Consider the following 12618-nt stretch of genomic DNA (forward strand, 5'->3'; position numbering starts at 1 on the left):
ACAGTCCTACTGATATGCTAAATTGAAGTGAACCTCACTGATATCCTTTGCATAGGTAGTGCCCTTCAAATCAAGAAGCAGAGTTTCTTCCGCCATATCCCATTCTTGTCACCAGTGTAACAAGGTTGGTTGGTAGAGAAAACAGAGGGTGTCCTGTATTATGAGATTAGTTTATGCTCTACATGAAAGGTCCCATCCAGCCACTTCAACTGCTACTTCAACCGTCTCTCAGCCACCAAGATTCCATTCTATTACATCATGGCCTACTAACATTCCAATAGCATTAGCTCTGTACAAGTTACCATAATTACAGAAAGGTAAATCCACTGCAGATGCACTCACCAGTGGCAAGAAACCTCATCCTAGTTTTCCATCTTCAGAAACAAATTCATATTTATTTCAAAATATACAAGAGGAAAAGTCGAGCAACTCAACTGAGTGTGGTGCCCTAGAAATTAATTCTATATTTCTGGATTAATGAATTAGAAATGAATTTGGTGACCAATGTTCAGGATATGTTGCAGATTGGTCCTCTCCCTATGCCTTCAGTACTGTTGACAATGCCCTACTACTTAGTGCAATCAGTCAATGGGCAACAGAAATTACTGGAGTCTTTTGTTTCGGTTAGACCAACTTTTATAAAACTTTTACCATGGTAATTGGTTCAAAGCCCAGTAAGACGAGCACACAAGATTAACAATAGGGTATTAAACAAGGTACATATTTTTAAATCTTTGAGTTCCTTTTGCTAGTTGTGGGAGAAGGCATCTACTGTCAGTGAGGGGGATGCAATTCATTAAATCCACAGACACTATTTTTAACTTTGCTAGAAAACTAGGGACAAAAACACAAACAATGCTTGACATATGCAGAACTAAATGTTTATCCATTTCCATTTATGGGGCAGGATTATGGGGATATACCGATGTTAAAAATCGTCAACTGAAGAGAATAGATTTCTCAGATGCTTACTGTCTTTCAGCTACCCCTCATGTCACAATGAACAGGGTTAACATATTTGGACGACTTCATTCAATTCAATTCCGTTCAGTTTTGTTATGGATCTCAAAGTGGTCCAAACTTGAAATTCATTTAAACAGGTCAGCCTTGTATTTTAGATGGTCCGACCTAGAATGCAGTTTCAATAGTCCTTTTCTTAATTATATCAAACCAGTATGTACTGATCAGAGCAGGTCAGATATTCTTCATTCAAAGTCAGTTGTGAAGCCTGCCTAGGCCTGGATTAAAATAGCTTTTTTTTTTTTTTTTTTTTTTTAAACTTTCCTTGCTCCCTCCTCAGGGAGGGCAATAAACTGTGAAAGTCTGATCATTTGCCCTTAAAAAGATTCTCTAGAATTAAACTTTATCTTTCATGACAAACCCAACACATTATTCTTCAGACTTGCTTTAGAGTACCGTGCTGTTCACTTTCTCCATAAGCTTCCCCATGTTGGAACAGTTCCTCACTTGTTCTTGCGAACATGTATTGGCTCGGTCAACAATGTTTTTTGTAGTGTTTAAGGTTTTTTTCGGCATTAAGGAAACGTTATTTGTTCCCACTGCTCATTTTTTTTTTTTTTTTTAACAATCTAAGCTATCCACAAATGCTGCCTGATGAGCTTACATCTATTCTATTGTTAACTTTTTGAATGGTGCAATCATGCAAAGAAGGAAAATTTTACTTACCCAGCAGATATTGGTTTGTGGCATGTAGTGCTGTAGATTCACATGCATTTTGCATAAGTCCGCTATCTCGTGTTGGGCTCGGAGTGTTACAAGTTGTTTTTCTTTGAAGAAGGTTTTCAAATGACAAGATTGAGTGACTCCTCCTCTCGATGATACTGCGCATGGGCATCGAGTCCTTTGTTAGATTGCTTTCCCGCAGGCATTGTGAAGTAAAGAGTGTGTACATGTATATGTAGATAGATAGTGAAGAAATGAGATATCCATGCCATCTAAATACATATTTACAATATATTTTACTGCAACGGCTACAGGCTCCCGGGCGCATGTGAATCTACAGCACTACATGCCACAAACAGATGTCTACTGGGTATGTAACATTTTCCATTTGATGGCATGTGTAGCTGTAGATGCATATGCTTTACATAGCCTGTAAAGCAATCCCCTCCGAAGTAAGCCTGTAGGAGTTGGAGTAGCTTGAAATAATGTCCCAAGTACTGCCTGTCCAACATTTGCTTGATGGCGAGCTAACATCTACACAGTAGTGTTTAGAAAATGTGTGTGGTGTAGACCATGTAGCAGCTTTACATAGATCTGCTATTGGTATGTTCCCTAAGAATGCTATTGAAACTCCTTTTTTTTTTTCCCTAGAGGAATGTGTGTTAGCTGTCTTTTAGCCTTAAGATAGCTAGTTTGAATATACTTCACTATCCATCTGGCTAATCCATTTTTGAAATAGGATTACCTTTGTGAGGTTCTGAAAATGCTACGAAGAGTTGTTTTGACTTTATAAAATCTTTTGTTCTGTCTATGTAGGACATGAGAGCGCTTAGCACCAAGGGTGTGTAGAGCTCTTTCAGCAACTGAATCTGGCTGTGGACAGAAGATTGATCATTCCACTGACATATGAAAAGGTGAAACTATCTTCAGTAGGAATTTCGGATTTGTTCTAAGACCTAATTTGTCCTTATGGATTTCAAAGAAAGGTTCTTCTAAAGTGAACACTTGAATCTCACTAACTCTTCTTAAAGAAGTTATTGGCACTAAGAAAGCAACCTTCCATGAGAGAAACTGTAGAGTACAAGAATGAATGGGTTCAAATAGTGGACCCATAAGTCTTGTAAATACAATGTTAAGATTCCATGCAGGAGCTGGAGGAACTCTAGGTGGAAGGACTCTTAAAGCCCTCCATAAAAGCTTTTATAACAGGAATGCTAAATAGGAAATATGTTGTCTATTTTGAAGGTAAGCAGCTATAGCTGCTACATGAAGCCTAATCGTGGAGTATTCCAGATTTGTTTTTTGTAAATGTAACAAATAGACAATATATTGTACTGAAATGGATCAATTTTCTTGGGTTGTCAATAATACACAAAATGTTTCCATTTAGCGGCCTAGGTGTGGGTTTGCGTGCTTCCTTTAGTATAGCCATACACTCAGGTGGAAGTTGTAGGTAACCAAACTGACTTCAGGAGCCATATCACAAGATTGAGTGTGCTGTGATGTGGGTGTCTGATTTGGCCTCTCCTTGGAGTCAGAGCTGGTCTGTTTGGCAGCTTGTGATATGGTACCACAGACAGATCCACTAGTGTTGTGTACCAATGTTAAAGTGCCCATGTGGGAGCTATGAGAATCCTAGTGAATGAGGTTTGTTTCATCTTTATTATCAGAACTGGAATGAGTGGGAGAGGCGTAAAAGCGTAAGCAAATATCCCTGACCAGTTCATCCATAGAGCATAGCCCTTGGATTGGGGGTGTGGGTACCTGGATGTGACGCTTTGGCATGAGTTTTCTTTTGTGGTGCAAAGGTCTATGCCTGGGGTTCCCCACATTTGAAAGTATTTTTAAATTACTAGTGGGTGAATTTCCCATTTGTGGACTTGTTGCTGCATCCTGCTTAACAGGTCCGCTAGTTGATTGTCTATCCCTGGAGATAATCTGCCACTAATTGAATGTGAATCGCCCATTTCCAAATTGTTTGGGCTAAAAGGGAGAAATGAGATGTGCCCCCCACCCCGTTTATCCAGGTAATACATTGTCATCATATCATCTGTACACTATCTTGTGTGTAATTTGTGTCACAAAAGCTTTCAGTGCTATAAATACTGCTAGTAATTCCATTCAATTTATATGATCTCAGTTGCCTGGAGTCCACATTGCCCTTGCATGGTGAAGTTGTTGAGATGAGCTCCCCAACCTATCAGTGATGCATCTGTTGTGATAGTAGTCTGAGGCACAGGGTTCTGAAAGATGTGCCATTTTGATACATTGGTGTGATTCCACTATTGCAGAGAGTGGCGAGTCTGGTGGCCTAAAACTAGATCCTGAAGTTGACCCTGTGACTGAGACCACTGTTGGGAAAGGCACTGCTGCAGTGACCGCATGTGCAGTCTTGCGTTTGGAACTATGGCTATACATGAAGCCATCATTCCTAATAGTTTCATCAGTAACTTTACTGTATAAGTGTGGTTGTGTTGTAGTTTAGATATTAAATTGTGAAATGCTCGAATCCTTATTAGATTTGGGTATGCTAACCCTGACAGTGTTCAGAATTGCTCCCAGATGTGGTTGTATTTGTGATGGCTGCAGGTGGGATCTGAGGTTACAGATTGTGAATCCCAAACTGGGTAGAATATCTATGGTATACGGAGTATGTCGTTGACAAACTTGGATTGTACTGGCGTTTTTGAGCAAGTTGCCTACATATATGAAGACATGTATTTGTTGTCTTCTCAGGAATGCTGCAACAGCAGATAAACATTTGGTGAGCACCCTTGGTGCTGTTACTCCAAATGGTAGTACTTTGAATTGGTAGTGCTTTCCTGCAAAGACAAGCCTTAGGTATTTGCGATGTGCTGGATGTATCAGAATGTGGAAATAGGCATCCTTGAGGTCTAATGCTGCCATGTAATCCCCTTGTTGTAGTAGGGGAATGACATCTTGTAAAGTGACCATATGAATGTGTTCAGAAAGGATGTATAAATTGAGAGGCCTACGATCTAGATTTGGTCTTAATGTGCTGTCTTTCTTTGGTATCAGAAAGTATAGTGCGTATACTCCTAATGCCTGTTGGGATATAGGTACTATCTCTATGGCTCCTTTGAGTAGTAGTGATTGTACCTCTTCTTTCAATAGAGTGATATGGTCCTGAGAGAGTGTGTGAATGAGGGGGAACGTTTGGTGGGGTTGAAATGAGTTCCAGACAATAACCATGTTGGATAATGGACAGAACCCACTGGTCTGTACTGATGTTGTGCCATTGTGGAAAGAAATGTACCAGTCTTCCTCCCAAAGCAGATGTGTGCACTGTGGGAATGGTGAGTAAGTCACTGCTTAGTTGAGGAACCTCTGGAAGAGGATGGTTTGCCTTTTTCTTTATTGTTGGATCCTCTATAGAAACCTCTGAATGATCCTCTTGTGTAGAAGTGTGAGGTGTGTTTTTGCTGGGAAGTTGATGTTTCTGTGACTGATGGCTTGAAGCCACCTCTAAACTGTGGCCACCGAAAATTTCCTCTGGTAGGTGTGGTGTATAATGCACCCATCGCCTCCGCAGTTTCTGATTCTTTCTTAAGAATCTCTATAGTTGTGTCACCTTCTGGGCCGAATAGATGTTCCTTGTCAAAGGGCATATTTAAAACAGCTTGCTGTATCTCAGGTTTCTACCCAGAACATTTTAACCAAGTATGTCTTCTGGTGACTACATTGGTGTTAACTCCTCTGGTTGCGGTATCAGCTGCATCTGTAGCAAATCTATTAGCATTATTAGACATTGCTTGCCCTTTTGTTACTATTTGCTGTCCCTGTTTGATGCTCTGGTGGAAAATATTGCAACAGTTCTTCCATCTCGTCCCAGTGGGTCCTATCAAATCTAGTTAAGAGAGCTTGTGAGTTGGATATCGTCCAGTGATTTGCAGCTTGTGAGGCTATAAGCTTTTACTTGCTGCATTTAGCTTTTTGCTCTCCTTATATGGAGGAGTAGCATCTCCTATTGACTTAATGTTGGCACTTTTCCTTGCTGCTCTAACCACTATTGAATCGGGTGGTAACAGTCCTAATAAAAACTGGGTCTGAGGGTGAACGATAATGTGTTAAAAAGGAAATCCTCCTCTATATGATCCATATGCATCTGCACATTACGGTAGGCAGCTGCTCTGGCTATGACCTGGTTATGTGCAGTAGTGTTGTCTGGTGGAGAAAGTCTAGCAGGATACAAGTCTGGATCATTTCAAAGAATGGAATCAGGATCATACAGATCACATGGAATCATATCCTGCTGAACGTCACTAAGATCATCCCAGTGTGGTGATGCCGAGGATGTCTGTGGTGAAAACTGCGACTCATATGTGAGTGATGGTGGTGGTGGTTTGGAAGGAATAAAAGGAGAATGTGGTGGTGAAGGCTGTTTTTGTTGTATAGCCTCCTCGCTCTCTCTGTCTTTGGAGACCTTCTTTGGTGGGGTCCAGCATCTAAGGTCTCCTGAAAAGATAGTTTCCTCTTAATAGTCACTGGTGGAGAAGCGTTCATCATTCCTGTGTTTTTCTGAATATGCAATTTTCGCTGTTTAGCATCCATCTCTTCTAAAATGGGTTGTACATCGTATGATTCTTTTGTAGAAGTAGTAGGTTTACTGCTTATGACTCAGAAGGTTTCGACACAGAGTGTTTAACACGAACCGAAAGTATCGGCTCCGAAATTGATACTTTTTTTGGCTCTGAAAATTATGTTTCAGTTTTTTGGCTCAGTACGGAGACAGCTGCAGCAGTCTGTTTTGTCGAGGCCGAATGCACTTTGGTCTTTGTTCTCGGTGCTGAACCTGAAGGTTGGTCATCACTTGTTTTTCAGATTTGACCATGGCCCAAAGGTAGTGGAGGACCCACGACCAGTGCTGGGGTATTTTTTTTTATATCTTTGGGTGGTGGGATGGGGCAGGTGTACTTGCATACCACACCGGAGATACTGAGTGGCTGTCAGCATCGAAGTCTTGTTCGGAGTCCGAGTCTCTGATGGAAAATGCCATACTCTGTTCTACTTACTCCTGCGCGTGTTCCTCAACGAAAATATCAGGTGTGTATTCTGTGGACTTGGATGCCATTTCCAAACAACGAGCTCATCAGTCCCAGAGAGTCTTCTTAGATCGAAACGATACGCATGTGTTGCAAGTCTATTCTCGATGATTGGGAGATAACTGAGATTACACACCAAATGCTGGTCGGTTTAAGGGGATTTAGCGTGACACAGAGGACAGAATCGAAACGGAGTTCGTTCCATCAGCCTGACATTGAAGTAGGCCCTAAAAGGGTGAGGCCCCTCTTAAGGGTGAAAAATCGACCCCAACGGTCTAAATAGGATCGACTATGGATCAGAAATGCGATCAAAACTATACAGACGGGCTTAGAGTAAGGTAGACTAAGTTCGGAAGTACCGAACCGAGATCCACCGGAGCGAGAGGGAACACATCCGAACTCGACACAGAATGAAAACAATCTAACAGAGGACCCGATGCCCATGCACAGTATCAAGAGGAGGTGTCACTCGACAAACTCAAAAACCTTCTTCGAAGAAAAACAGCTTGTAACACTCAGAGCCCAACACTAGGTGGCAGACTTATGCAAAGCATGTGCATCTACAGCTACACGACATTGAACACAGCAGTTTGCTATTTTCTGACTAACCAATGTTGCTCTGGGTGATATTTTCCTGTGCATTTTACTCAGCTTTTAAGGTCTTTTGAAATGAAGCATTGCTAAATTACTGCTAAAATATTTATGTAGTGTATTTATGTATTCTGCATTTTTTTCTTTTATGGCTTTAATTAGCTAAATAAATATACATATTGAGTGAATCTAAACATCACACAAGATGGTAGGCAAGATGGGGGAATCTCAAGTATCAGTCTAACCCTCATTTAGTAGGGGGCTGTCAATGAGCTATCAGAAAAACACCCAAGCCAGAGGTCTTGGAGGACAATGAAAATTTTCAGAGGCCAGTAACACCTCCATTTCAGCTTTTGAAAGCACTACAGGAGTAAAACCAATATGCAGTAAGCAATGGAACCTGCAAAACAGCCAAAAAGTAATCACATTACTGGGTTTCACAAATGTGAAGGACTGTTGCCAACTACTCCCGCCTTACTTCTTTCTAATAATTAGACAGTAAAAGAAAAATTTCAAACATTTAGAATCCAATTTTTATCTTGTCAAAATTGATTTGACTAAATCTTTGAAAAGGTAGAGTTGAGTATGACAACATAATACTTTGGACTCGAGCTACTAATTGTACTGCTCAAATTAAGCAGACTGAAACTTCAGAACACAACAGTGGCTACTAAATGTCCAGAACATCAGAATTTCAGAACCTGCACATTGTGTGTAACCTAGCCTCAAAAGATACAGGGCTTAAGATCTTTGTTACCAAGTAACTGAGATATTCCCACCAGACACCCGACAGCTTAATATATTTATTTCTGAAACCCAGCATGGTCATGTGAACCCCTATGAAGTTCAAGATAGAGAACCTGCTCTGTGTTTACGTAAAAAGATGTCCGCAGTGCATGCATTAATTCTATTGCAAGGAAGATGTACACTGCAATTTACCAAATCTGGTTAATGTATAATACAGCCCCAAAATGATGCACCGGAAGGATGCAACAGTTCCAAGGTGTTCTTACAGAGAGGAGAGCAAGGAAACACAAACAAAAAGATCCTATATGTTTACACCGTTGCACTATTTTATTAAGTTTTAATAAGAGTTCACTGGATGAGGAAAAGGAACTACTTAGAAAAAAAAAATCTAAAATGCCCAAATGTACCACTTGTATTTTTTTTGTATTTTATTTAAACACGTGTTCGGTCAATAAAAGCCATTACATAAAGAAAATAGAGAAAAAGAAAAGAGAGGAAAAGAAGATAACCCCTTCTGTGCCGCGGACGTAGTGGTTACGTCCCGCGGCAAAGTGCTCCTGTGCCGAGGACGTAACCATTACGTCCTCGGCACAGAGTCCGGAGGGAGCGCTAGCGCTCCCTCCGTGGGGTTCACCCCCACCACCCCAAGGCGGGGATGGAAGGTGAAGACCTTCCCCTTCCTCCCCTGCTCCCCCCCACCCACCACGTAATAACGTCAGCGCGTGATCGTGCGCTGACATTACTCACTGCCAGTCGCACTGGAAGCCATTTGCTTCCAGTGCGGCGAAGAGAGAAACAGGTAAGTTTCTCCTCCGGCGGGTGGGGGGTTTGGGACAAAGAGGCACCGGGGGAAAAGGAAAGGTTTTTCCTTTCCCCCGGTGTCTCTTTGAGCGTTCCTGTTGCCGGATCACATTGCGATCGGGCAGCAGGAATGCCCACTAGACGCCAGGGATTTTTTATTTTTTTTATTTTTTTAAATGGGTAAGTGTTTGGGAGCGGCCCCTTGGGCAAGGGTCGCTTCCTTTTGGGGGAATCTTTATTGTGGCCATTTCTGCCCCCCTGGGGGGCAGATCGGCCTATTATTTTTAGGCCGATCTGCCCCCAAGAGGGGCAGAAGCCACTAGACACCAGTTTTTAATTTTTTATTTATTTACAGTGAAATGTTTTGCATTGGGGAGCAGCCCCTTGGGCAAGGGTCGCTCCCATTTGGTGACATGTTTCTTGTGGCCATTTCTGCCCCCCTTGGGGTGAAGCCACTTAGACACCAGGGATATAGTATGTGTGTTTGTTAGTGGAGGGGGGGCGGCCCCTTGGGCAAGGGTCGACCCCCCCTTTGGGGGCACGTGTACCAATGTCATTTCTGCCCCCCTTGGGGACAGATCAGCCTATTTCTAGGCTGATCTGCAGAAACCACTAGAATGCCAGGGATTTTTTTAAATATGTTTATCTACGTCGGGGTGTCCCCTTGGGCAAGGGGGGCATTGAACTGTTGGCCATTTCTGCCCCCCTTGGGGGCAGATGGGCCTATTTTTTCCTAGGGGGGGCAGAAGAGAGAGAGAGAGAGCGCGAGCGCGCGCGTGTGTGTGTGTGTGTGTGTGTGTGTGTGTGTGTGTGTGTGGTTTGTTTTTTGTTTCAGGGTGGTCCCTTGGGCAAGGGTCGCTCCCCCCGGGGACACTACTAAAGGTATTTTCTGCCCTCCTTGGGGCAGATAGGCCTATTTTTTAGTAGGCCCATCTGCCCCTATGGCAGAATCCACTTAGGCACCAATTTCTAAATGCTTGATGGTGGGATGTTTGTCAACTGACAAAGTATTTGCATTTGTGATAATTTTTTTCCTCCTTTTTGTTCTAGTTCAAAGCTTTTGCTTTCTTTGCTGTGGCTCCTTGCGGTTTTGGTGGTGGTTGACCTGCGGTTTGCATAGTTGCATGTTTTAGGTAAGTAAAAACAATTTACTCCAAAGGAGTATTGTTGCCATGCATGAATGACATGTTTGTAGGTGGTGTACTAAATGCAGGTTTGTGTGAAATTGTCCTTAGATTTGTGCACAATGATATTTGTGTTGTCTTATTTCTATTTGCTTTTCTTTCTTTCTTGTTAGTGGGATATCATCGGTGATTGCTGTGTCTGTGCAGAGTAGTTGCTGGTGATTCAAGCTTTTTCTTCAGGCAAGTGAGCGGTATAGTTTGAGTTTAGAACTCTTACTAATAAAGCTACACTTTATTACTTATCTTACACAGTGCTGGTTGTTGGTTGTGCATTTGTCCAGTTAATTTTCGTAGGAAAGATCATGGCTAGCCGCAGGATGACCCCTCAGCAGGTGGTTGGTATGCTTTTTGAGTCATTGTCGGATCATGATTATGACACGGACTCTGCATCTGAGGCAGAGGAGGAAGTGAGGGATTCTGGCAGTGAAGTTTCTGTTGGAGAGGAATCTTCTGATGAGGAAGCCACACTCAGTGCAGATGAAGGGCCTGTTTCAGAGGAGGACACTGATGTGCCATTAGTGCAGCAACCTGGGGCTGAAAGGTTTCCCGTTAGAAGACCTGAACTCTGGGTTGCCCCAAACATGGAGCACCTAGAGTTGCCTGCCTTTACTGGTCTCCTGGGGTGTAGAGTCAATACTGAGAACTTTTTGCCTGTCAATTTCTTTGAGTAATTTGTGGATGATGTGTTTTTGGAAGAGATTGTTGAGCAGACTAATTTGTATGCGGAGCAGTATTTGAGGGACAACGCTGCTAGACACTCTAGAGCTGCCCAGTGGATTCCCACAAATTTGGAGATGAAAAGGTTTTTAGGTTTGACTCTTTTGAAGGGGTTGATAAGGAAGCCGTCACTGGCTTCTTATTGGTCTACTAGTCCCTTGATGGCAACAGCTATATTTCCTGCAACAATGAGTCGTAATCGGTATTTGCTTCTTCTTAGGATGCTGCATTTTACTGACAATGCAATAGCCTTGCCACGAGATCACCCCGATTGTGACTGTCTTTTTAAGATTAGGCCTGTCCTTGATCATTTTGTAGATCGGTTTTCAGAGGTCTATGTTCCAGGCAAAGAAATAGCTGTGGACGAGTCTTTGGTCCTCTTCTAGGGTCGTCTGGTTTTTAGGCAGTACATTCCTAGCAAGAGGGCACGATGTGGAATTAAATTGTATATGCTGTCTGAAAGTAGTACAGGATATGTGTATAATTTCCGTGTCTACACTGGTAGGGATTCCAGTATTGACCCCCCTGGTTGTCCTCCCACTTTTGGAGTTACTGAGAAAATTGTGTGGGAACTTGGTAGACAACTGTTCAACAAAGGTCACCATTTGTATGTAGATAACGTTTACACTGGAGTGCAGTTGTTCAAGGAATTGTTTAGAGTGGACACTGTTTCTTGTGGCACAATTCGTTGTAACCGGAAAGGTTATCCAAGGGAGCCTGTCTGTAAAAAAATTCAGAGGGGACAGTGCAGTGCCTTGTGGAATGATGAGCTGCTAGCTTTGAAATTTTCAGACAGGAGGGATGTCTACATGCTAAGTACCATCCATGATGAGAGTACTTCCGCGTGACTGTTTGGGGCCAGGTTGCTTTAGTGCGCAAACCTGTCTGCATTTTAGATTATAATAAGCACATGGGAGGTGTAGATAGAGTTGATCAAAGGTTGGAACCTTATACTGCTATTCAGAAGTCTTACGTTTGGTAAGTTAGCAATTCACCTCTTCCACTTAGCAACTTTTAATGCTTTTATTGTGTTTAAGGTAGGTCTCCAGAGTCAAAGATGACATTTGTGAAATTTCAGGACTCCGTGATAGCCTTATTGTGGTGGAACAGGCCACAGTTCCTAGAGAAGCAGTGGTGGAGGATGTGGCTAGATTGAAAGATCGCCACTTTGCTGAGCACATTCCTCCCACACCCAAAAAAGACTTTCCAGCTAAGAAATGTAGAATGTGTTTTCGAAGAGGTATCCGCAGGGAGACTTGAATGTACTGCCCAGATTGTCCTTCAAAGCCTGGGCTGTGTGTGGGTGGTTGTTTTAAGAATTACCACACCCAGAAGAATTACTGGGAACAACCATGAGTGTAAACTCATGTCTGTTTTATATTTTCATGTGTTCAGTTTCATGGTTAGCATTTCTGTCATGTACTTAGAGCTTTTGTGTTTGTAGTTTTGTAATTATTTCTAATTAGTTAGGGGTTTCTTTGTTTAAAAAAAAAAAAAATGCTATTGTGTGTGGAGTGGGGCTTGGCTGAGGGTGTACATAGTGTACATATTGACTTGCTGTTGGCTACTGCAACACACTGCCAGCCAAACACCAGTCCACACACTCCCATCAGCTGGTGCGATTGTTGTATCAGGCATGTGGGCGTTTGTAAGTGATGGGCCATTGAGTGGCGCTGTCTGTCGATGCGAGTGTTGTAATGTGCTGGGCCCGTGGCTGGCGGCATGAATGGTCTTGTGCATGTCATGTATGAAAGGTGTGTGAATGGACTGTAAAGCGGTTGGTGCCTTGCCGTGGCTTTACAGCTCATGAGCTGCGAGTCACTGATTCAGTT

Source organism: Pleurodeles waltl, chromosome 10 (assembly GCF_031143425.1).
Source record: "Pleurodeles waltl isolate 20211129_DDA chromosome 10, aPleWal1.hap1.20221129, whole genome shotgun sequence".
NCBI lineage: Eukaryota > Metazoa > Chordata > Amphibia > Caudata > Salamandridae > Pleurodeles > Pleurodeles waltl.